Here is a 27,115-nt window from a genome sequence, read left to right on the forward strand (position 1 = left end):
TTGTTGCACACTTTGGAACTAAAACAAGCCGACTACAAAGCTTGTGTCACTGATGCTGCTAAATTGATGCGAGCGAATCAACTAGGCCGACTGCATGATGTGGGTGACAAAGCTAGCAAGCTCCTGGCATGGCTGGATAAGGCTGAACGAGCGAGTCGTGTTGTGCCTGTCATTGTTCGCGAATCCGGTGAGAGTGTCTCCGACCCTGGTGAAATTGTTGATTGCTTTGTGGACCACTTCCGGAAGGTTTATACGCCTGTTAGTGATCGGGATGAGGCTGATTCCAGGCTGCTATTGCGAGATATCGCCCTGCCTACTGTTTCAGATGAAGATGGTCTTGTCTTGGAGGCCCCTTTCACCGTTGATGAGATTGCCCTTGCTATCCGCTCTTTACGCTCGGGAAAGGCGATGGGCCCAAATGGACTGCCCATTGAACTTTACAAACTTTGTCCGGACAAGATGGCCGCCCATCTGCGCAACATGTTTCTCGAGGCGGTTGAGGCTGGAAGCCTCCCCCTTGAGCAGCGCCTGGCTACCATAGTGGTCATTTATAAGGATGGCAAGCCTCGTGACCGCTGCACCTCCTACCGCCCCATCTCTCTCCTGAACGCGGAACCCAAAATCCTGGCCAAGGTTCTGGCCAATCGGCTGCTGAAGGTGATTTGCGACTTGATCCATCCGGATCAATCCGGTTTCATCCCGCATAGGAACACGGCCCTTAACCTGCGTAGGCTCCACAGTGTTCTCGCGAGGGCTCCAATTCTCGCCGAGCCGGCAGTGGTCGCCTCCTTAGACGCCACTATGGCTTTCGATACTATCGAATGGCCCTATCTCTGGGCGGCTCTCGCTAAGTTTGGCTTTGGTCCTAACTTTATCGCATGGGTCAGGCTCCTTTACGAGCGACCATTGGCTCAGGTTGTGGTAAATGGTAGATGCTCTGACCTCTTCCCCTTAGGCCGTGGCACTCGTCAGGGCTGTCCGCTCTCCCCGCTTCTATTCGCATTGGCGCTTGAGCCCCTTGCTGCGTGGCTTCGGTGGGAACCCTCTATTAAGGGGATCAGATGGTCTCCAGATCTTGAGGATCGTGTCTCCTTGTACGCGGATGACATCCTTCTTTATCTTACTTCCCCTCAAAAGTCGCTTAACGTCCTCTTCGACGTTCTCACATCCTTTGGTAAGAACTCGGGATTAGTCATCAACTGGACCAAGTCCTGTGTTTACGTCATAGCCGGGGCGCTGCCGCCTCTGCCTCGCAGGTTTCCCATATTGGTAGCGACTGACGGCTTCAAGTATTTGGGGATCTATGTCTCTATGGTCTCTTCGGTCCGCTATGAGCGGAACTTGTATGCTCCGCTCCGCAGACTCAAGCAGGACGTGCGACGGTGGCGTGAATTGCCCCTATCCCCATTGGGCAGAGCGGCACTCTTTAAAATGACGTCGCTCCCCCGGTTTCTTTACGCCCTGCAGAATTTTTTCGATCCTGTCCCTGCTCGCTACTTCCGTGAGGTTGAGAGTTTACAGCGACAACTGATTTGGGATGGTCGTGCTCGTATTGCCTTGTCCAAGCTCACCCTCTCATGGTATGGTGGTGGTATTGCGTTGCCGGACATTAGACGCTATTACTGGGCCTCACACCTGAGCGCTATCAACCATGCGACGTACGCTTCGGAACCTGCTCCCGCCTTTGCTTTGGATAAACTTTTATTGCCCGGTGGTAACTTTAATAGGGCTCTGTACTCAAAGGCACCCTTTCGCCTCCTTACAGGCCCGACGAAGTGTGCAGTGCGGGCATGGAGAGATGCTACTGTGGCCACGGGCTGGGGTGGTAGGCTGACACGTATGACGCCATTGTATGACTCGGATCGGTTGGGTAATCTGTGGAAGACGAAAGGATTTGAGAAGTGGGACATGATTGGGATCAGTAAGGTGGAGGATCTATGGGCACGGGGCGCGGTTAAATCCTTCAAGGTATTGAAACTGGAATACCGGCTCGACGATAGGGAGCACTTCCGGTATATGCAGGTTCGGCATGCCTTGTCCTCCGTCTTTCCATCTGGTACCGATATCCCGCAGTCCTCCCCTTGGGAGGATCGTGTTTTAGACGGCCATGTCCCTGATAGCATTATTTCCTTAATTTATAAAAAGCTTGTCAACAACAGGGCTGACCAACTTGAGAAACTTCGTGCTTCCTGGACGGCTGACGGGCTCGAACTCGACGACGAGGACTGGCAGTCGGCTGTATCCTCCCCTAAGGAGGTGGCTATCCCGGCTCGGCTTCGTTTTGTCCAGTTGAAGATCCTCCACCGTGTGTATCTGACCGGAATGCGTCTGGTGCGAATGGGTTTGGTTTCAGATGGACGGTGCAGGCGTGGATGTGGTATGGATGGTACCTTCCTTCATGTTCTGTGGGAATGCCCGATGATTGCAGCCTTTTGGTCTAGAGTGCATGATGTTATGGGTCGTGTCACTGGGATCCCACTCCTTCCCGAAGCACGACGTTGCCTGCTCAATGTGTGGGAACCGTCGGATTGTAATGCTGCCCAGACACTTTGGGTTACTCTGGGCAACATGGTCGCAAAGAGAGATATAGCGCAGCTCTGGGGCTCCCCTAGATTACCATCGCTCAGTGCCTGGAAAGAGAACATGGACTGGTGCATGTTCCGAGAAAAAACTGTATATGAGGCGCGGGGGCGTCCCAAGAAATGGTCCAGGGTCTGGGCTCAGTGGAATTCGTACCGCGGAGATATTTGCTCCCCTCCGCTGGACTATGAGGTTCCTCTCCCCTCTTCTCCATGATTGACGTTCCTTTTCCAATTTCCAGTATAGCCTTTGCTTTCTCCCTCGTGCTCGCCCCCCCTCGCCATATGTGCTTTTTTTTATTTATTAGCGTTCTTTCCCCCCTTCCCCCCCCTCCCGCGACCCTTGCCATTATGATACCATGTGTTTGTGTGTTGTTGTTCTTTTCGACAAAATCATAAAATTAAACCTTTCTTATCCTATTTTGATATGGTGCTATGTTCCATCCGACAATGTAGTCTCGAGAGATTGCTTTAACAACGTACTGTCTCCAAATTTACTTTTTAACCATCCGTTTATGTCATAGCGGCCGGCCCTGCGGGGTTGTAGGCAGACGCTGTGTATTGTGCATTCATAAATAAAGGTTTTAAAAAAAAAAAAAAAAAAATTGCTGCTCACCGATTATGACCTTACCGCCAGACACACATAATAAATACGACATTACTAACTAAGAGGGAAAAAAGGCCTAAGGAAAAAGAGTTAATGCAGCCGCAATACACATCCAGAAAACATACACATATTAACCTTGCCTGTAAACGTGGAAAAAAGGCCTAAGGAGGAAAAAATTATTCCTGCGATATTGCATAGCATCACACCGTATACCTAACAGTGTCCTTACCAAAATTCTGCTACCAGGGGATGGAGGGTGGGGAAAATTAAACTGCCCCACGGCGGGGCGAGGAGCGAGCCTGGGAAGCGAGGGCACAAAGAGGCCACTTCCCGCGCTCCCCAGGCTCTTAACCCCTCCTATGGCGCGGTCCTACCCCTTGACCCGGACGCGCAAAACTGCATCCGGGGCAAGGGCGGGACGCGCGAACCAACCAGGATCGGCAAATGGGGGGGCCGGGCCCAGCCATGTGTGCGTGGGGGCCGATTGGTCCCCCTTTTCTCATGGTCTGTGACTGCCGGCCACCCCCCGCCTTAACACACAGACTACTGTTACACATTTAACAGACCAACAACAGGATTCTTTGGAAGGCAGGGGGTCACGAGCCCGAGACCCCCCGGCCGTATTTATTAAAATATGACATTTTTTTTTTTTTATTTATGAAGAAAGGTGCCTGCGAACCCAGGCGTCCCCCTAGCCGTATCCATTTCCCAACGAGGGTGATGTTACCCCCCTCTGTGATTTGTATTCCTGGTCAAACTGCAACGGCATACCGACATATATTGCCCTGCCCCTGGCAACCCAATGGGTGACCACCACGCACTACAATTATGATACATGGGTAGCACCTTTAACAGCCGGCACCGCTTCCACCGTTGAAATGGCCGCTCATCACACTTGATGCTTTTCTTTGACACTCCTGATCCAGGTGTAACGATCCTCTTGACTGTCCACCTCCTGCATTTGTGGTGTGGAGCCCTTCCCAGGTATCCACAATGGGTCCGGTCAGACATAAAATGAAAAACAAATACAGATGATTAGTGCTTCTGACTTCCGGACGAGAGATACAGTACACATGCCCGTACAATGTTGTTGTCACAAGCTAAGCCTTAGCTAGGGTCCGACCCCGGATGTATTTCCATCCAACCGGCAACCGCCAGTGTGTCGCATAGCATCAGTCTTGTGAGACTTGCGGACATGTACATTAGGGCTACCTAAGGGTGCCTGGTAGTATGCCCTTCATGAAAGCTTAGACCTGTGGTCCATAGTAAATGCAATAGCCCATCCCTTATTACTTCAGGACAATACACAGTGTGAAATGCTGTGCAATAGTACTGTATATTTAGGTAATGTTTCTGGCTTCCTAACGAAAGCTGCTCCACATGTGTCTGCATTCAACGTCCTCAGATGCTAGGCTTTATGCAACTTGCAGACATTTACATTAGGGCTACCTAAGGGTGCCTGGTAGTATGACCTTCCAGAAAGCGTAGACCTGTAGTCCACATTGAATGCAATAGCCCATCCATTGTTATTTCTGGACCATACACAGTGTGAAATGCCGTGCAATAATACTGTATATTTAGGTAATGTTTCTGGCTTCCCAGCAAAAGCTTCCCAGCAAAAGCTGCCCCACACGTGTCTGCATTCAATGTCTTCAGATGCTAGGCTTTAGCTGAGATGAACCCCAGATTCATTTCCCTCCTTACTCGCCATTGCGAGTGGTCAGCATAGCATCTGTTTGTGACACATGTAGCGCAGTTAACTCAATGCTATGGTGTGGTGCCTATTAGTATAACCTTGCCTAAGACTAAGCCTGTAGGCTACAGTGAATGCCTTAGCCCCTCCATGATTACCTACTGACAATACCAAGCAAACTACCAGCACATGGCGCCTAGGGCTATAGACACCGCCCCCCCCACTGCTTATGCGATGCCGCAACTAGGCTCTTGGACACCTTTTGAAGGTGTGACAACAGGGGCCAGGGTGTGTAGGATTATCAGGACCCCAAGAAATCGGTCATTAGCGTGGGGAAGTTCCACGCTTGTTGGAACTATCAGATCGGTTGATGTCATTGATCTTAGTACTAACATGAGATGACCTGTGAGATAAAGGCTTTTACTTCGCGTGGGTCCCCAAGTGTCACTACCTTGAGTGCTTCCTGTTGGCCCCCGCAGTTCTAAAGGCTCTAGGCCTTGTCAGCATGCCTGTTGTGGTCCGTATACCACTTTCTTGATATATGGTTCGGTACGCCCCTAGGGCTCAACGTATATTGTGCTAAGTTACTGTGTGTTAAATAGGTTTACTGACTGTAATTTTTTGCCTCTAGCCTCCTAAAGGGACTAGAGGGATGTGTTTAGAACAAATACCTATATTTATATACACCTGGTGTGGTTCTACTTTCATTTCCTCACTCGTGAGATTATAGACTGGTAAAACAAGCTGCTTTACCTTCATCCAAGCCTTGGCCTGACGGCTGCTCTCCACAGCTACCACTAGGATAGCTTTCTAATAAGGTTGTCTTTAACCTACCATCAATAAGGGTCGTTTGGACTGGTCCAATGTGCCCCCTAGATTAGTGGACAGCATATGTCAGGCAACCTTCTCACACTATGCTCACATAATTTCCCCAAAGAACAAACGGTACCACTTCCACAAGCAACTCAATGGCTCCCTGATCTGGCTAGATCAATGTTTAAGGCCTTCTTAAACAATAGGGAAGGAGACCCACGAGTGGGCCACCAGGGATCGAACCAGCAGCGTCAGAGCTCAGAGGCAAGGCGAGAGCAGGGTGTGCTACCGCGTTGTAGATCCGTATCATAACCTGCAGTCTGGGGCCCACAGAGTTCCGCTCGATGACACTAAGAAGAGGTAGCCCTACTGCATCATTGTATATGCGCCCGCACTTTGCTGATGGCAAAATTGAATGGTAAACACATTACAAATTGGAAACAAAACATCTGTGCCCACGATGCCTTCTTTTGAAAGGGTTTGCAATATGCTCCCAGACCAGTCAAAGGCTATGATATCTTTATAATCTGAGCACTCCGAGCCAGGCCTGTCTTTTTACCACAACAATTAGTCACTTCAAAGGCATATCCTGAAGTGTCGTCACAGGACGGGGAAAATGTATCTATTATCTATTAAGGATTTAATTCTTCAGGCCAATATATCACTCTACTCCACAGACCGTCACATGCAAAGGCAGACACCACAGCACTACCCTTTAAAATACCAATAGTGATGTTTATGTTCCATGGTCAGTGCGTCAGTTTTCCCGGGCAGGACCCAGCTCCCTCTAGGGCATGGCTCTCTAAGGCACAGCTCCCTCTTTGTTCTGGACAATGGTGGCCATGCACTGAGAAGGTGGTAGCGTTAATCCTTACGAAACCCTTGTCTGTTCACCTGATCAAGGTAACGTCCTACAAACAGCGCGGAGCGCGCCAAGCATTGCACATAAATGCGGATGAAAACCCGGGAGTGTGTCTCTCAAAGGGGCGTGGCCAATGTAATTAAGGGCCCCCGGCCTAAAGGATTGTGTCAGAAGTGGGATATGAACCCACGCCTCCAATTGGAGACCAGAAGACCCAGCTGGTGGGAAGAGTCAGCTCTTGAGTCTGGCGCCTTAGACTGCTCGGCCATCCTGACAGCTGCGTGGTTTAAAATTACGTAAGCTCGACATCTGTGCTTAGCATATTGTGCTTCCGTAATTGTGTTTCGCTGTTTCTGTCATTGCACCCAGATATATGATACTACCCCAAGTAACCATACCTACAAGGTTTTCCCAATGGTTGTTAGCTACTTAGGATAGATAAGCAGTAACTGTGGATTGTATATAATGTTGAAAAACTTCCACTTACAGCCCTGGCGACACCACGACGAAGTTTTCAAAAGGAGAAGGGAACACCATAGAGAAAATGACTCTTCACAGGATTTCCCTTCCCCTACAACGCTCACCTGGCATGACGTCATGCCATAACCTCTCCCCTAATGAGAAGTGAGCAGTGTGCGCACACGCACGTCGAGGTGCCTGCTGTCCCTGCAGTCTGGAAAAAACAGCGCACCTATTCCAGGGCACAAAACATAGCCCGATAGAAACCCGTTTCCACTGTCAGTACTAAGACCCAGCCCGGCCCACTTAAAGCCCTGGAGCTGGAGATCATACTGCGATACGATTGATCAAGATTACATGACCATGTGATTTGGTGCTCTGATATTGTACACCGTAATATTAAAAATTCTCGTGCAAAATTAAAATAAACACTGTCTTCTATATAGTTTCCTTATCTTGTTTTGCATAGTCTAACAGTAGCCAAGTCTACCTAAAGCAATTATTACACATTTAAAGTAAAATAAACACTGCCAGCTATACAGTTGCTTTACTTATCTTGTTTTGCGTAGTCTCACAGCAGCAAAGTCTACTAAAGTAATTATTCGAAAGCAATTATTACACATACTTTTAAATTAAACACTACATAAAGCAACTATACATTTCCTAATGAAAAAACATTTTGCGTTAGTGAGAGTATTTCCCTAGTTGAAGTGAAAATACGCAAACGAGTAATCACAATCCGTTAAAACTTCTAAAAGTAACATTAGTTTGTCAGCAGGAAGGCACCAAAGCTTCCTTATTTCTACGAAATTAGTGCTCGCTCTGTACAGCAGCTTTACAAATTAGGTGCCATCTGGGACTTTTATAAATATTTTGGTCACATTACATTTAGGCATCATATATCAAGAAGCAATCTAGTTTTCCAGCAGCCATCAAGAACATTCGGACTCTAAGGGTCATTACAGCAGCTACATCGCTCGCTAGCCTGCTCTGTCCCTCAGATGCGCCCCGGGGATCTGTCCACGGCTCCACAGAGATTATTATTGGCTATGAAAGATCAGAGCGCCCCTGGAAGCCACCATAAGGCCACCAACTGGCCCCATTGTGCCAGTGATTGCAATAAAGAGTCATCTTCACCTGACGAGTCACCGAGCTGACTGGACAATTTTTCTTTTAAAAGTGAGAGGCCACACAGATACACCCCCAGCATGACCTAATATTTGCCCGCGTCAATTAGCCCTAGCTTAATTCGCTAGTCTTTTCTGCAATTCCTTATTTAGCAACATATGCCCCTTACGGGGATTGAACCCGTGATCATAGCATTGGCAGCATCATACTGGAAACAACTGAGCCACCATTACGCCATCCCAGTTAAGCTATGCGGGCTCTAAACATCGTTCAGGTTCCCTCGCATCCCATACGTTACTCCCACTTAATTATGGCAAAAATCACACCCCTCAGTGCAGGCAGCCGGCCATAACCACTGCCTTATCGTTTCGATTGCCAGGCGCGGGATTACGCACACTCTGTCCCCGTCGTCTCGACTGCCGATCGACTGCTTGCCACCTAGAAAACCTCGATGCGCGGCCGCCCGACTCTCCTGCCGCCCCGATGAGCACGCTGGTCCTGTTTTCGGCGTGTCCTTCGGTGCTCTCCCGGTCCGACCTCTTGAGTGCCCCAGAATTCACTTTGGGATCGCGCTCGCCGCATCATCCTGCAGAGGGAGAGTAAAAAAGAAAATTAAACGGCCCCACGGCGGGGCGAGGAGCGAGCCTGGGAAGCGCGGGCACAAAGAGGCTGCTTCCCGCGCTCCCCAGGCTCTTAACCCCTCCTATGCCGCGGTCCCGCCCCTTGACCCGGACGCGCAAAACTGCATCCGGGGCAAGGGCGGGACGCGCGAACCAACCAGGATCGGCCAATGGGGGGGCCGGGCCCAGCCATCTGTGCGTGGGGGCCGATTGGCCCCCCCTTTTCTTTCTTTGTGTTTGAATATATTGAAAAGAACCACGCTATGTGAGTTAAATTATCTGAGTTAAATTATCTCGCAATCTGCAGAAAAACGTTGCTTTCCTGCTTGTGACCTTTGTAAAGCTTTGCAGGAAAAATGCATAAGTAAATTATATTTATGCATTGATTTATAGATTTCTACGAAAACTGAAATTTGTAAAAAGTCATTTGTGTACGTATCATTTTCCTTTAAAGCGCTATTGAAGCAGGTTTTCAGTTAGTCCATTTATCGTTCACCAAACAGCCGCCAAACCCATCTATGTTTTGTCCGTACGACGTACCACACGAACGCACGCAAGTACCTATATGTTCAATGTTAAGTGTTTTCGACCACTCGCAGAAATGCGGGGCAGACACAAATATAAATCTTGTATTGTCAATGGCCTGCCCATTTTAACTTTCTATATGTTAAGCGTCACATTGTTTCTTTTATATTTCTGTATTGTAAAATACCAATAAAAATACATATAAAAACAAAAAAAAGTACGGCTACGTTTTGACAGCCTCTGAAAAGAGTCAACTGACTCTTGCTCGCAACTTTCCGGATTAGTTTAAAGAGGTTATTTAACTACAGAAGAACGGGTTTCAAGGCGCAGGGAGATGGGAGAGATGTCCCTTTAATCACACAGTGCAGGCCTCCGTGTCTAGTCCTTGACCTGCGGGCTGGGAAGTGACCATGAATTGCATGTGTTAACACCTGCGTGATTGCTCATTAAATGTAACCTGGAAGGAACAGTTTGTGTTGTTCAGGCACTGCTCTTCTCTCCTAGGTTTGTGCTGAGAGGAAGGGAAGGTTTAATCCCATCATTTTGAAAACATCTACTTTGGAGGACCAACATTTAAGCTGTTTAAAATATAGTGTGGTTTACTGTATTTGCGGCAGAAAGTTGGATAGTCCAGTGAAAATAGCAGTTAAAGAATATCCTTCTCTTTAGACCGAGCAGAAACAACATTCTATGGAGTAAATTTTCAAACATTTTGCAATGGGTTAGCGCCCTAAAACTGATGCTAACCAGCATATAATGTTTTATTACCAATTTACTTTCCAGCGCAAAACATGTTTTGCATTGGAAAGTACCCTACAAGTAACTTTGCGTTCCTTAGACATTACTTTTCATTACTTAGTCATGGGCCGATTACGGGTGGTATACGTGCATTTCCATACAAACACCCAAGCCTTTTGATGCAAAATCCTATTTACAAACAATTGCAGACAGGGTTTAGTGCCAAAAGTTAACGCCACCTGAAAGGAGGCGTTAAGAGGAGAAATGTTTATATTTCTCCTTTCTTTTCCTACTTTGCATGTGTGCTGCACTGTGCAGTACACATACAAAGTGGGAAAAGTGCTTGAACTTGTTTAGGCATAACATTTTGTACCCTTCCAGTACATAACTTATGCTTAACTCTGGCATGCACCTTAACACAATGGTGTGTGCCTGGTGCACAGCAGCTGAAATCAGCGACGGCCCTAGGGAGAGGGAAGGAGAGAGCCACATCTCTGTAGATACAGCACACTCCTGCTCCCTCCCTGTCACGCAACACAGTGCAGCACCTCCCTGTCCTAAAATGTTGGCATATATGCATTGTTGGGTAGAAATAGATAACCATAACTGGGGTACACTAGGAGACAAACAACCTTTGGTCCCGTCTCAGGGTCAAGGCACCTACTACACTAATTTTTTCAATTAACTGAAATACTGGTAATACTGATGTCTAAATGAGGTTTCTTTGAGAGAGCTCAGTTGATGTCTCAGACATAGAGCTGATACGAATGGTGCAGGCCTAAAAGAGGAAAGTAACAATTAGACACAATTCTGAAAGCGTCTGATAATCTGAATGCTCGTGTCAACATGGAAAACCACAACTCACACTTTAGTTTCCCATTACTTCTGGATCACTTGCTTCTCTCCTCAGACCAATCTCATCCTTACCATCGATGACAACCTGGCAGGCTGTTTAGTTTGTGAGAAATGGAACATGTATGTCATCCAATGTTGTTATGTTTGCAAAAAACACAATTTACATGAATTAAATGAATAAATATATTTAAAGACAGGGAGATGGTGGACTGAGTGCTGAAACCTTTTAGCCACTCACCCTCAGTTACAGATCTGGGTTGAAGCCATCATTGTTCTTTAGCTCACTTTACCAACCCAGTTCAGACCCAGCCATATGCAAATCAGTCTTGACTCTGTGCCTCATGGGAACAGTCCAGACCTAACTGTAAAGCCAGGTCCTTCCTGGTTCGGATACAAGTCTCCTGGGACCGGTTTCAGGGAATTACCCATCAGCTAGGCTAGTTTGAATCCAGTGACACTGTGAGCCCGGAAAACACTCTGGGCATACACCGCACACTTAGCTCGAAAAAGCAAAAGACACACAGATGATGGACGTAATGCAGAGCAAATCAAACATTCACCCCTAGTCAATAGATCTAGGTTCAATCCATAGTTTGTTGCTCACCATGCCACCCCAGTTAAGACCCAGCCATATGGAAATCAGTCTTGACCCTGTGCCTCATGGGAACAGTCCAAACCAAAATGCCAAGCCAGGTCCTCCCTCGATCGGAAATAAGCATCCTGGGACCTGGGTTTCTAAATGGATCTTGGCTGCATTTTTTACTGTTGACCATTGGGTGCTTCTCAAAACAATTTGAGAAAGAGCTGGTGTTGTAGAACTGTACTGTTCTGTTTTTCATCAGTTCTTCCTAATTATACTCATGTAATTAAACTCCCTCCTTAGCTCTCAGATACTGCCTACATCACATAGAGAGTAAGCCATGCTTCAACTTTGTCTTCAGCACTTTTCTGTGTCCACATGGAACTTTTTAAGCAACATTAAAGACTCTAGACCAGGCTGGCTATCCAATTTATGCTAATGACACCCCGTTCCATTTGATGCTAAAAGAAGATTTTTTAAACTTCAGAGTGCAGTTCTGTGTTTGAGAACCAAAGGCTACACTAACCTAGATAGGAGTTTTAGGACTGACTTGGCAGTGCACCCATTGCCTGACCTGATGTGATCAACAAAGTAGAGCTTCACAGTCCTATATATAGAGAGAGAGAGAGATTTAGGATCCACCCACATGTAGCTTTCCCTTAGTACAGGACTTGACAGTGATGAATTTGTGGGCTTCCAATAAAGAAAATGCTTGAATTGGACTTTTTAGCTTGAGGCAAAATGTATGTTCAAAACAGAAGGTCTGGGTTGTTTATGGTATTAAGCCAGTGATCATGATCATGGCTATGCGCCTGATTTGTTATTAAATGTTATGACAAAGCCACTAGACCTGACATATTTATTGTGAAAAGCATATGATAGCACCAATAGGCATTTAAGTGTGGATCCGTATCACTATATATTAAAACCTTCAGCTAGGCATTTTGCTAGACGTAATCTCACAGATTATCATAGTGGACAATGTTCTTTGATGTTGGACACCCAGTGTGACAAAAGTTAAAGAGAAGAGTTATCCCAATTTCAATGTGAGGTCCAGAGGAGGGAGGAAAAATACAAAGCAAGGAAGTAGGTCTGATCAGAGGTACTTCCTCACCCAGTGTGACAAACCATGGATATAGAAGGTATGCTCTGTCTGAATCCTTGTTAGGCTGTCTAATGATATGTAGTATTTTGATTAGCCAACTGTAATTTTGACCCCTTCCTAACTTTATGGCTGTTTCCAATAGTTGCCGTATGGAAAAGCTTACTTTCAAAACTGTAGGCTGGGTTGGATATGGGAACATTATGTTCAATGCCATAGGTCTAGTCTATTCATAACAACAGCGTTCAAATTGGAAACTAAAAGATTCCTAATGAGCAAATTCTTACCCTAAGCGGGCTAGGCTCATGGGATCGGATGACATTGTTTGTATTATCATGGTACTGCCATTTGATACCGTTCTTCTATTCTGCATAATATTGCCCCCTTCGTTACTCGCTTACTTCTGCTTATTGTATGGTCTTCTTTTTCCCAATTTGTGCTGTGAATACACTCCTGTCCTCTCTTGTAAAGCGCTCTGATATCCCTCGGGAACTTGTTTGAGCTATATAAAACTTTATAAATAAATACAATAAATAACTGTATATCCTTATAAATACATAGGGCCTTTGGGTCAGCTCTCTTCTGTCATTGCATTGGTCGGTCTGCATGTCATTTACACTACCATTCATGAAAGTGAAGTGCATAGGGTAATGGTTCAGTCGTCGTCTGTCATTTGCTCTCTTACTTTGGGAATGATAGCATTTTCTGAGCATGTGTGCACAGCCACCTGATGGTGAGTATGCTTTAATGTCAGGGACAGTTAGTGAGTCCTTTAGATTGGAATGTATTGTTCCCCTTTTGTTTCCTTGCTTTTTTGATTTTTATTTTAATGCTTCTCAAGAGGAGTATCACTTGCTTGCACCTAATTTCATCTGCAGTGCACTGCATCTCACATGGCTGCTTCTTCTACATCAGGAGACCATTATGGAATGAATTTGTCGATCGTATATCACTGTTTTACTATTCCAAGATGGGAAACACATTGGTTCTAAATGTAGTGCCCCTCCGTGAACTTTAAAACACCCACATGTGCTTGATCTAGACCTTGCACACTCAGGCATGATCTGAAATACGTCCATGAGTATTCAACAGCTAGCATAAAATTAAAAAAACAGGGCTGAGCCAATATTAAACTTCATCACATGGACAAAAGGCACAAATGTGGACTCTTTCCTAAAGGGGGCAGGTGAGGCAATCTCCAAGTGTCTAAGAGAGTGAAGGCTACATCTTTGAGTAGTGCCCTATCATTATTACTGTCAGCGGCATCCACAATCTAAATTTGTCAAGTATGGTATGTAGAGGCATCCACCACTAATCCTTTTTGTGTTCTGGAATAGTGCATTATTTACCAAGAAGCACTTTGACACCTCATCAAGAGTAGTAAGCACTATATAAATACAATCACAATCTTCCAATCACCTCTTACTACTAAACAATTACTGCTGAATTCTATAAACAATCTAGATAACTTGAAGATGGAGATGGTTTTAGTTCCATTACTTGCATAGACTGAGACCAGAGTAATCCTGGAGTTCATGGTAATGATTTTAATAAAGATGTGTTTCTCCCCTCAAAGTACATCCAAGAATGAAAGGATTAATGACAAAGATATTCATGAAAAGAGTGGCTTAACTGTACTAAGGGAGAAGAGTGTATCACAAAGGAGGAGGCAGAACAGCTTTTGCTGACTACTCGTCCCACTCAGGCCCTAATCAATGCCGGTTGCTGAGATTAAATGTCCAGAATGCTTTTTTCCTATGGGATTATCAGGAGTCCCACAAATATATAGATGTTGTCCCATCTGTTACAATCTTCACGTTCCACATCGAACCAAACATCTCCAGCTAGAGATCGAATTCAGTTGGTCCCCAAAACCATTCAAACTCTTTTCTGTCATACTAAACCTAGCATGACATGGTGTGATATTAGAGCATATTGTGGGGACTTCCTGTGACATTTTAGTCACTGTGTCCTATACTGACATATGCTTTAATTGTCAGAGGTTCCTTCATGGTAGAGTCATGGTTTGCCTCCAGCCTTTTGAGGCTAGGAGTGAGACTTGATATGACCACCAGAAATCGCCACCAAAAGCAAGTGAGGCCTTCAGAGTCTGGAATCGTACATCAGTATATATGCAGACATATACTTCAAGAATCCTGGCCATTAACTAATTTTAATATTGTCAATGGGTATTAGAAATTGGGTTACTGGTTGACTGGGGTGTTTACCCTAGTCAAGCAGCAACCACAATCCTAGTTAGGGTAAGGCACAAGTACTTCACAGATTAACCTGTGCTGTACCCCCTGGTAGCTTGGCACAGAGAAGTCAGACTTAACTTAGAGGTAATGTGTAGAGTATTTTTAGAACACTTCAAACCATAAAACAGTGAAAACAACCACACAAAAATATCCCACACCAGGTCAGAATTATAGAGCAAAATGTAATCAATAAACCAGGACCAAAATGAAATAAATCCAATCCTTAGACATGGAGTTATGATTTTTTTAAAGAATAAACTGTAAAATAGCACATTAAAGCATAAATCACCAATCAGCGATATCTGGTCATGCTGGACCGGTTCAACATCAAAAGTTCAGGCAGACTGTGATGGAGTGCGGGTCGGATACAGTCACAGATTAGTCCTCCTGAAATTGTACCTTCTCAAGATTGTGCCAAGGGTCCCGTTTGCACTGGAGAGGGTCCCAGGTAGTAAGGCGGTGGGTAATTTGGCACGAAGAGCAAGGCTGTGCGTCACAGATGGGCAACCTGGAGCTTTGCATTGGAGGTCCTCCACAGCGATTGATGTTCCCTGTGCAAAGAGTTGGGCTGGTGACATGGTTCCGGACCGAATGGTCCTGAAGAGCCCAAAGCTTAATTTGAATATCTCTAGAGCCACATTAAGGATCCAGGACCTAAGGTGCACCACTTGAGGGTCAGGAATTTGCTGAGGAAGGATCCTGGAGCTGTTGGGGAGCCTTTTGTGTCCCTGATGCTGAGATTAGGAGGCCAGCAGATTAGCTCTTTAAGTCACTCTGGGGTCCTGGGTTCTTCTTCCCAAGGCAAGAGGGCAGCAGGAAGCAGGTTAGAACTGCTGAGCAGCAGTCCATGTAGAGCAGCAATTCCTGTAGAGTAGAAGTCTAGCAGAGTGGCAGTACTTGTAACAGCACAGCTGTTCTTCCTGGCAGAGTATCAGCAGGTTCAGAAGTGTACTGAAGTGGTGGTGTCTGAGGTCCTTCATTTTTACACAGTTGTGCCTTTGAAGTGGGGAGAGGCCTCTAGAGGCATGCCTTTGAAGTGCACCAATGCCCTACCTTCCCTGGCCTGGCTCCAGACTAACCACAGGGGTTATGCAGCCCTTTGTGTTGAGACATGGCACAGCAGATTCAAGTGCAAGTGGGGCTGTGCTTCGCTTATCCCTCCAATCCCTACAGTGATGGCCCATCCAGTCACACCTAAGCTCCCATTGTGTACATTATGTGTGGCTGTCAAGGAGAAATACAGAAAACCCAACTGACAACTACACCCAGTCATGGGACCCAGAGACAGGCTGCAGGCACAATAGGGTACGGCCAACTTTCTAAAGGTTAACAAAGAGAAACATGGGTTAAGCCAATCCCATATCAGCAAGAACAATTGAATTTGAAGTTTAGTGGGTATGCACATTGATTATTGCACCATCACTTATTTTTTCATACTCTGAAATATTCGTAAATCTTTTTTTATCAAAATACATAGACAGTTGAACAACATACATGAAAAACAATACCAGCACATTTCTTTTCAATCACATTATATAACCCACAAAACATTGAACGCAAGTCATAACTTACACGTGTGAAAAACATACAAAACCTATTCACACATGTATGTACAGCAAAAATAGGTTTGTTTCCTGGTTCTGAATTAAATTTCAATACTAGGATTTAGGAGGGAATGGGTTTTTGGGTTGTAAGAGCTTTTTTAGGGGTTAGGGTGGGTATGGGGTTTGGGTTTGCATCTGAACCTTTAGGGTTCAGGGGGTGTATGGGTTTTTGGATGGAAGAGTTTAGCATTTGTGTGGTTTTTTGGGTGGCAATGGATTTATGGGTTTAGATTTGGTATGGGTTTTTGGGTGGCAAGGGAGTTTTTTAGGGTTTCTGGTGGGTATGATTTTATGGGTGGTAAAAGATTTTTTTATGGTTTAGGGGGCATGGGCTTTTTAATTTGCAAAGAAAATTTTAGGGTTTAGGGTGGGTACGAGATTTTTGGGGGGCAAGGTATTTTTGAGATTTAGGGTGGGTATGTTTTTGGATGGTAATGAATCATTTAGGGTTTAGTGTTTGTATTGGTTTTTGGATGGCAAGGGATTTTTTTCGGGTGCATATGTGTTGGGTGGCAAGTGAATTTTTAGGGGTTAGGGTGGGTGTAGGTTTTTGAGTGGTAAGGGATTGTTTAGAGTTTAGGGTGGGCATGGGTTGTATGAGTGGCAGGGGAATTTTTAGCGTTTACGGTGGGTGTGGGATTTTTGTTGGCAAGGGATTTTGTAGGGTTGTAGTGGGTATGGGTTTTTGGGTGGCAAGGAATTATTAAGCATTATGGTGGTTGTGGGTTTTTTGTGGGGCAAGGGAATTTTTAGGGTTTAGGGTGGTAATGATTTTTTAGGGTTCAGCATTTGTATTGGTTTTAGGGTGGTTATGGATTTTTTTACAGTTTATGGTGAGTATGGGTTTTTAGGTGGCATGGTATTTTTGGGGGTTTCAGGTGGGTATGGGTTTTGGGGTGGTAAGCCATTTCTTTTTAGAGTTTAGTGGGGGTATGGGTTTTTGGATGGCAAGGGTATTTTTAGGGCTTTGGATGGTATGTGTTTTTAGGTGGCAAGAGAATTTTTAGGGTTTAGGGTAGGTATTGTTTTTTGGGTGGCAAACAGATAGGGTTTCGTGTTCAAATAGGTTTCTGGGTGGCAAGGGATTTTTAGGGTGGGTATGGGTTTTTGGGTGGCAAGTGAATATTAGGGTTTAGGTTGGATGTAGGTTTTTTAGTGGCAAAGGACCATTTAGGGTTTAGGTTGTGTATGGGTTTTTGGGTGGTAAGAAGTTTTTAGGGTTTCTGATGAGTATGGTTTTATGGGTGGTAAGAATTAATTTTATGGTTCAGGGTGGCAAGGTAATTTTTAGGGTTTTGGGTGGGTATGTGTTTTATGTGTGGCAAGGGAATTTCTAGTGTTTAGGGTGGGTATGGGATATTTGGTGGCAATGGACTTTGCAGAGTTTAGGGTGGGTATGGGTTTTTGGGTGATAGGGGATTTTTTAGCTTTTGGTGTGGGTATGAATTTTGAGTGGCAAGGGAACATTTAGGGTTTAGGGTGTGTATGAGATTTTGGGTAGTACAACGTTTTTAGGGTTTCTGATGAGTATGGTTTTATGGGTGGTAAGAATTAATTGTATGGTTCAGGGTGGCAAGGTAATTATTAGGGTTTTGGGTGGGTATGGATTTTTAGGTGTCAAGGGAATGGGAATTTTTAGGGATTAGGGTATGTATAGGATTTTGTGTGGTAAAGGATTTTTTAAAGCCTAGGATGTGAATGGGTATTTGGGTGGTAAGATATTTTTTAGGGTTGAGGATGGGCTTGAGTTTTGCGTGGTAAGGGATCCTTTAGTGTTTAGGGTGGGTATGGTTTTTGGGTGATAATGAATATTTTAGGGTTTCGTGTGAGTATAGGTTTTTATGCAATAACAGCTTTTTTAGGGTTTAGGGTGGGTATGGGTTTTTGTGTTGCAAGGTAATTTTTAGGGTTAAGGATGGGCATGGGCTTATGGATAGCAATGTTTTTCATAGGGTGTAGGGTGGGTATGGGTTTTTGGGTGGCAAGGGAATTTTCTGCATTTAGGATGGGTGTGGGTTTTTGGTTGGCAAAGGAATTTATAAGGTTTAGGGTGAGTGTAGATTTTGGGGGGCAAAGGAAATGAATGGTTATGGGTGGGTATGGGGTTTTGGATGATAAGGGAATTTTTAGGAATTAGAGTGGGTGTGTGTTTTTAGGTGGTAAGGTTTTTTGGGCTTCGGTTGAGTAAGGGTTTTAGGGTGACAAGTGAATTTTTATTGGGTTAGGGTGAGTATAGGTTTTGTGGGAGGCAAGGTTTTTTAAAAAGTTGGCCTAGGTATTCAATTTTTCTAGTAAGGGCTTTTAGTGGGTTAGTGTGGCAAAGAATGTTTATGGTTTAGCATTGGTATTTTTTTGGGTGGTAATGGAATTTTTAAGGCTTAGGTTGGATATTGGTGGCAATGGATTCGTTAGGGTTTAGGGTGGCAAGGGAATTTTGAGTGTTTTGGGTGGGTATGGGTTTATGATTGACAATGGATTTTTTTGTTTGGGGTGGGTATGGGTGGCAAGGGAATTTATAAGGTTTAGGGTGGGCGTGGGTTTTTTGGGGGAAGGAAAATGTTATGGTTTTAGGTGGGTATGTGTTTTTGGGGATGAGGGAATTTTTGGGGTTTATGGTGGGTGGGTTTCATATATGTTTTTGAGTGGTAAGGTATTTTTTCGGGTTTAGGATTGGCATAGGTTTTTGGGTGGGAAGGGAATTTTTCATTTTTTGGGTGTTTTTTTGGGGTGGAAGGGGATTTTTTGGGTAAAGGGTGGGTATACGTTTTTGGGTGGCAAGTGAATTTTTAGGGTTTAGGATGGGTAATGGTTTTAGGGTGGCATTGGATTTTTGTAAGGTTAGGGTGGGTATGGGTTTTTGGTTGGGAAGGGATGTTTAGGGGTTAGGGTGGCAAAGGAATGTTTAGGGTTTATCATGGGTGTGGGTTTTTGGATGACAAGGGAATTTTTAGGGGTTAGGGTGGGTATGGCTTTTTGGGTGGCAAAGGATTTGTTAGGGTTTAGAGTGGTAAGGGAATTTTTAGGGTGTGCTGTGTGGCCCAATTCTTTGAAGACGCAGGGGCAGGGGATTCTCAAGAAGAGGATGGAGACAGCCACCGTTCCAACCATTCCAATCCTTTCAGCCGTTTCAAACTTTTCAACAAGCTCCACCCCCACAGGATCAGAACTTGTTCAGAACAAGACAACGGGTATATATGAGATAGAAAGTGGGCCAGAAAATGTGGTACAGAGATTAGCCCCGCCTGTCAATGAAAAATCAATGATAGCCCATTGTTACAATACAGTGAGTGTAACTAATGTCGATCCGATACCTGTTTATAACCTCTCCAAACAACCCCTGACAGCTCTAGAACTGAAAGTGTTACAAAAGGGCCTTTCCTTTGTCCCCTTAGTGGTACAAGACCCCGTGGATACAAAAACCGAGGTCCTCCAATTTCTGAGAAAAATAAGGCTTAAGGTGTACTTTTCTGATCAAGATGAGATACCTGCTTCGAATGTGAGTGGTTTGAAGTTGAAATCGACTTTTTGTCCAGATAGTGCTAGTTTACCTGATGAAATTTTATTTTTTGAAAATCAAATCTTGCGAGAAATAGACAATCTCAGTACTAAGAAGGTTTCATTCAGACAAAATTTCACCAAAGAGGAACAACATGCCCTATTGAATTTGGCCAATAACCCCCTAACAGTTATTAAACCGGCGGATAAGGGAGGGGGGATAGTGATATGGGACAGTGAGGATTATGACATTGAAGTACTGAGACAGTTGAGTAATCCCACCCATTATCGCAAAATTCAAGACAATCCGGCTACCCATCTATGGGCAAAGATATTACATCTGACTACAGAAGTCCTAGATTGTGGATATCTGAGCAAAAAGGAGTATGAGTTCCTTAACACCTCGATGCAAAAAAATCCTGAACCTGTATGTACTCCCTAAAATACATAAGGACACTGAGAGACCCCCTGGACGCCCCATCATTGTAGCTTGTGGTTCTTTACTTGAACCATTAGCCAAATACATAGATACCTTTTTAAAACCTTTTGTATGTACCACAAGAGCATATATAAGAGACACGATGGACTTCATCCACAAAATTGAGAATTTGGTGTTCGAGGGAGACCAGTAATTGCTGGTCTCCTTCGACATTGAAAGTTTGTACACCAACATCCCGCAGGATGAAGCTTTACTGGTAATGGAGTTGGTGTTGAACAAAAGGAGTAGACCACACGAGGTACCCACGCAGTTTATTCTAGATTTAGCGAAAATCTGCCTGAAGAATAGTTTCTTTGCATTTAAGGGAGAACTTTTTTTGCAACTAAAGGGAGTAGCCATGGGGTGTTGTTTTGCCCCGGAAAACGCTAATCTAGTGATGGACCAGTTTGAGAGCAGGTATGTATTCGGTGAGGCGACCCCATTTCGGCACCACGTGTCGAGGTGGGTTTGTTTCATCGATGATCTCTGGTCTGGAATGGCAACAGTGATGAGCTTGCCACTTTCATAAATGGCTCAATACATGTACCCCGGATCTGAAATTTACAATCAACTTCAGTAACGAGAAAATTAATTTCCTGGATTTATGGATCTTTTGTAAGGATGGCCATCTAGAGGTTAATTTATTTACCAAACCTACTGACCACAACATCTTATTAGAATTCACCAGTGGCCACCCAAGGAGACTAAAAGAGAATTTGCTCTTTGGACAATTTTTACGGATTCGCCGTAACTGCTCCAATAAAAATGATTATTTTGAAAATGCAGAAATTCTGCAGAATAAACTATGTTGCAGAGGGTACCCAAAAAAACTAGTTAGAGCTGCCTTGAAGAGGGCGTGGTATACTCCCCGAGAGTCTTTGTTAACACCAAAAGAGAGATTGGACACAGATAAAATGACATGTGTACTAACTTTCAATCCCAAGGCGAACAAAGTAAAACAAATCATCCTTAAAAACTGGAGACTGATCGAACATTGTAATATCATGGAGCCCTTATTTCCTTTCAGGAAAGGAAAAAATCTAAAACAACATTTGGTACGTGCGAGTAGAGACCCCGCACCAAAGAAAGATACGAGAAGTCTGCTAGGCCTCCCACCTTTGGTGGGACACTATCGGTGCATGAATTGCACGGCATGTCATCAATCGAGGGATCTGAAATCGGTTGTGATCAATGGGAAGACACATACCATGCGCTCATCCACGAATTGCAACACAAAAAATGTGGTGTACGTGGTGTTTTGCCCGTGTGACCGTGCGTATATCGGCCAAACTACACAAGCAGTAAAAATGAGGATTATTCTACACAAGTCCCGTATACGTTGTAAAACTGCAGGTGCACCGCTAGTAGAACACTTTATTGAAGCAGGGCATAGCGAGGAAGACCTGGTTCGGTCAGTGCTAGTGGCAATTCAAGCACACAATAAAGGAGACCTGGAGAGTAAATTAAATCGTACAGAAGCTAGACTTATCGAAAAATACCATACTGTTGTAAATGGGCTAAACGACCGTGATGAACTGTGGGCGTTGATTTGTTCTGATGAGGTCTGTGTACAGAATATGCACTCATCTCACTAGATATATATATTTTTTTTCAGCGAGAAACATCCAGGTTAGGTGCTGTTTATCTATTTGGGATACTGGCTTAGCTTAAGTTCTAAGAATATATGCCCTTACAACTGCATATATACCTGTCCAGGTAGTAATTTATGTGACCTCCTTTAGCTCTCCTTGTTTATGATTGTCCAGATAGAACTGTTTAAATCAGATAGATATTTATGATGGTCTCTGATTGTTGCAGGTATCTATTTGTTTATACTGTTCAAAAGATGTAACTTTAATGATGTTGTTTTTGGTTAGAGGTGTTAATTTCCATCTCCTCTCGAGATTGTAAGCTCTGATTATATGCAGTGCCAAGATGTGTTTGCCAGTTTGAATATTGGCAGCACCCTTTTTTTAAAGTTTTTTTATTCAATCGTTCACTTTGGGTGTTTTTTACTAAATATGGGACTATGAGCGGTTACACTTCAGTGCTGTTCTTTGTTCCCTTCCTTCCCCCTCTCTCACTCCCCCTTCTCCTTTTTTCCTTCTTTCTTGTTCCTTTTCTTTTGTGCCTTGTTTTTCTTTTTTCCTTTTACTGTGTGGATCATGTGTAATTAGATGTCATTATATGTGTTTGACTTCACTGTGTAAGGGTTTGTGTAGGGGCTGTAAACCGGCAGCCCTCCATACTACACGGTTCCCAGTGTTCAGTCCACAGTCTGCTCCCGTCCCACTGCGAGATGGCGGAATAGGTGGTATGATCCTCAATATGTTGTCCATTCTGATGGATTCGGGAGTAAACTTTAGTCCGTTTTTTATTTTAGTGACCCGCACGTCAACACGTGTGAGGTCAGTACGTTATTGGTGGAGACGTAAAGAAGCCTTTCCCAGCGGGCACTAGTTGTGCCGGTAAATTTTGTTCCCGACGCTTCCCGAAATTGTTGAGCCGTGCGGACTTGAGCTGCCAGGTATGTGCAGACTTCCCTGATTCTTTGTATACATTCAGACTGAGTCCCCCACCACCCCCCAACACGACAGTTTGTATGGCCAGAGTTTCACTTGTCGGAGCTGTGCTTTTCCTAATTTGCGTGGGGACTTTATGTATAGTGGTGTGACATAGACTGTAGTGCACCCCATCGCGCCTGATGTAGATATTTTGAGCAGCAGTAGTTTTTTTTAGTTTTTTTTATTTTAGAATTGGTCCCTGTGAAGTGCTTCCCTTTTTGTTTCAGAGAGAGAAGAATTTATTCCTTCCCCGGCGGTGTATTTTTCTACCGAGTGGGCATTTGAAGTAAGCACCAACCTAGAGGTATGCGTGGTAATGGCTGCCCTTTACGCTTTGTTTGACTTGATCTCACTTATCTCTGTTTGGGTTTTTATTAAATATACTCTGGGACACATACCCGACCATTACAGATTTATTATTTTTTCTGCCATATGCGTAGGTCCCCCCCGAGGGGTGTACTCCTACCCTGGATCTTGCAACCACGGTGCACAGGGATCGTATAATTTCGTCGGATCCCGTGAGTATTTATGAGATTCCGTTGACCTTCTGGTCTGGTCCCACCCTGTCCTGGAATGCATGTAATTTTGGTGATTATTGCACGGGCCCCCACGCCATCTTCAACTGTCCTGGTGCAATGTGTCTACATTTTTCAAGTATTTACACAGGTGGTGGTGCTCTTGATCCACATGGTCATGTTTGTTTGTGGTTTTCCTTCATCCTGTTTCTTTCGCCAAGTCCCTTTCTACGCTCTTGTCCTCCCTCCTTCTTGACCTTTTGTTTTTTCCCTTCTCCTTTTCCCCCCTGCTCTTGTTTTCAAGGCACTACATTAGTAACCTATGGGATAGTGTGGTTTTGGCAGAACTGTTTGCTGTGTATATATTGCAAATAATGTTCATTATATTTTAGTGTAATTTGGCCCTTCTGTCCTGAGGAAGCCCATAGATACGTGTGGCTGAAACGCGACCGCGACTGCGTCGACAGATATTCTGTGGAGGAGTCTGTTTCAATTGTTAAATTTGTGCTATACTGTAGCACAAGCGCCAGTTGAAATAATCTTGTTGGGGTAATTAGTTGCCCTAGGCGCTGATACATAGGACTACCTGGTAGTGTAGCATTGAAATTCAGGAATGCGCACATAGACATATAAGTGTGTTTTTTGTGTATTTTTTGTTTTTTTGTCTTTTGTAGGGCTGTGTTCTTTGTGTAATTTGAGTGTAAATATATATATGTGATGTATATGTTGTATATTGTATTATATGGAAAGATTGAGTACAAGTGAAGGTACTCTCGTTGTATATAATCATCTGTTGCTTGATTTATGTGCTCCACCTAGTTGTTTGATATAGCTATATATGTGACCATAATTTGTGTATTTATTACTTTATAAAATTCATTTTTGGATATATCAAGGCTTTTAATTTAACCTTGATTACAAATAAATACTGAATCGATCCCTCTGTGCCTCTATGTATTTATATACATCTTTTTGATGTCATGTGCTCATGTACATGAGGGTAATTTGGGCACAACCCCCCTCTCTTTTTTCTAGTATTCTTTGCCTCATCATTGACCTCCTGCTTAGTCTCTGTGGTTAGCCTGCTTCCCCTACTCTCTTTTCACTTGCCCTCTGATGTCTGTGTGCATGCCCCTGCTCCCCCCTTTCTGCTCATCATTTTCCATGGACCTACCACACTCCTATATTGAGCTGCCACCCCCACCCTGCCTGTCCAAGTTCCATGCCCCATCTAGTCTCTCCTGTCCTCCATGATCCATTATGCTGCCACTCCCTTCTCTCCTCCACGCTTAGAAATTAACTGACAAAAATAAAGGTTACAGGGATATTATATATAGGCTCCGGTTTCACGTGTACAAAACCTGTCAAATTCAGCAGTTATAGTTAGCTGAGTGATGTCACTGACCATATAATGAGTGATGTAATATGTGAGGTGATAAGCAGTGCATTGCAGCGGTGCGAGTTATAGTTACCTCAGCTAACTGTAACTGCTGAATTTCTCTGGTTTTGTATGAGTGAAATGTCTAACTATAACATCTCTGTAACCTTTATTTCAGTGAATTTTTAAGGTTTTCCTAAATGCTAATTCCTAACTATAATGTCATTGTAACTTTAGGTTTTATCATTGAATTTCTAGGGTTTTTAAAAATGTTATTTCATAATTGTAACATCCATTTTTTATGTGAGCCTCTATGATTTTTGATTTTCTTTCTCTAATTGTATATTATATTTATATGATATACCTGTAATTTTTTGATTTAGGATGGTTTATCAGAAAGTGAATTAATAACTGGCTTTATTATAAAAATAATTTTTTAAGTCGGCACAACATTGTCGCATTTACTGTGGAGAATATGTGATCATAGTGAAAAATACACTTGAAGACATTTTTTAAATAACGTTTAAGTTTAAATGTTTAGTAAGATTTTGTTGAAACTTTTCTTTCAGAGATCAATTTAGGAGAAAACCACCTTTACAATAAAAATTATATTTGCGACTACTGACGTCATTGTGGTACCACTGGTATTCGCGAAGAGCGTGTGGTTTGTACAAAGTGTAAAACATACATATAGATATATTCTATAACTGCATGCATCACTATATCACTAATTCTCTCATTCACTGTATAAGTATTTGAGGGGATCTGTGAGACGGTGATCAGTCTTTCATTACTTCTGTAACAAAATGTGTGACTGCCTCAGTACATCTATGAGTGGGTGCATCAATGTCACAATGGGTCTTTGATTGGTTGTGTGAGTCTCTCACTCAATCTGTGAGTCGGTGCATAAGCACCTTTGTGCATTTGTAAGTAAATATATGACTGCCTGACTGGATCTGTGAGTGGATATATGAGTGTCTCAGTGGGCGCCTAGGTGGGTGAGTGAGTAGGTGCCTGAGTGTGTCTGTGAATGAGTATATGAGTCTCCCAGTGGGTCTATGAGCGGCTGTGTGAGTGACTGCATGGGCGTGTGAGTATCTGGGAGGGTCCATGAGGAGATGTATGTGTCTGAGTGGATTTGTGAGTAGGTGTATGAGTGTCTAAATGGGTCTGTGAGTGAGACCATAACTCTCTGAGTGGGTGAGTGAATGGGTGCATGCATGAGTGTCTGAGTGGGTCTGTGAGTGTATATCCGAGTGAGTTAGTGAGTGGGTTTGTGAGTTTCTGGGTGTATGAGTGAGTGGCTGAGTCCATAAGTCTCTGAGAGGGTCTGTGACTAAGTGTGTGAGTGACTCTTATGGATGTTTAAATGGGTGTATGAGTGTCTGGGTGTATCTGTGAGTGGGTGTAAGAGTGGGTATTTGAGGTCATACATAGGTGTGAGAGTGAGTGGGTTTGTACATGAGTGCATGACTCTCAGAATGAGTATGTAAGTGGCTGCATGAGTATCTGAGTGGGTGCATGAGTTCCCGGGTGAGTGGGTATAAGCATCTCTGAGGGCATTTTTACAATGGCGGATGCCATAATGGTATGCAGGGCCGCCTGCCAGGAGTGCAGCGGTCCCGCTGTGCACATTATGATGCGCACACCACACTGGCGGGCGCATCCCACATTGTTTGCATTGCGGCAGGCAGTGCTGCAAGCAGCACTCCAATGTAAAATCAGCATGTTGTGCATTTGCATGCACAACGTGACAGGCACTGCACAATACCTGCCACCTTGTGCATGCAATTGTCGTGGGTACCATGTGTACCCGCCAAGTGCAGCCACCCACCTCCAACTCCCTGGGGGCCCGCAACGGGCCCACAAAGAAAAGACTGCATGCCTTTCCTAGGCTGAACTCCACCATCATCATAATATGGATGGCGGTGTCTTGCAGACACCGCCACCATATTATGCATGTTTTCCGCCCGGTCGACGAGTCGACCTGTGGAAAAGTGGCGAACAGTCTTTCTGTCTGCCCCGGACCCCCCAGCCATCCTAATGTGGTGGGTGGTGTTTCTGGTGTGGAAGGCGGACAGTTAACTTTATTAATTATTACGGTCCAATTACTGATGACCAGGTAGCTATGGTGAAGATTAATGAGATACTGAGAATGGCTACAGGCCAAATTATCTTTGGTGGAGATTTTATTCATAGTCAGGATTTGACTAAAGATACTTCAAATAAAAATAAAAAACATCTGAAGCCAAAGTGTAAAAA

The 27,115-nt window shown here is 44.2% G+C and overlaps 1 protein-coding gene and 1 non-coding gene across 3 annotated transcripts in view; one reads left to right on the forward strand and one right to left on the reverse strand.

Annotated features, from left to right (window-relative positions):
- The window catches only part of ARHGAP18 (Rho GTPase activating protein 18), an 897,817-nt gene that overhangs the window by 99,059 nt on the left and 771,643 nt on the right, over positions 1 to 27,115 (forward strand). The gene's annotated exons all lie outside the window — the stretch shown is intronic.
- Positions 6,720 to 6,829, reverse strand: TRNAL-CAA (transfer RNA leucine (anticodon CAA)). Its single transcript has 2 exons — positions 6,792 to 6,829; positions 6,720 to 6,765 (listed from the first exon to the last, which is right to left on the reverse strand). It is a non-coding gene; the product is annotated as a tRNA-Leu (tRNA).

The sequence above is a fragment of the Lissotriton vulgaris genome, chromosome 6 (assembly GCF_964263255.1).
Source record: "Lissotriton vulgaris chromosome 6, aLisVul1.2, whole genome shotgun sequence".
In the NCBI taxonomy this organism is placed as follows: Eukaryota; Metazoa; Chordata; class Amphibia; order Caudata; family Salamandridae; genus Lissotriton; species Lissotriton vulgaris.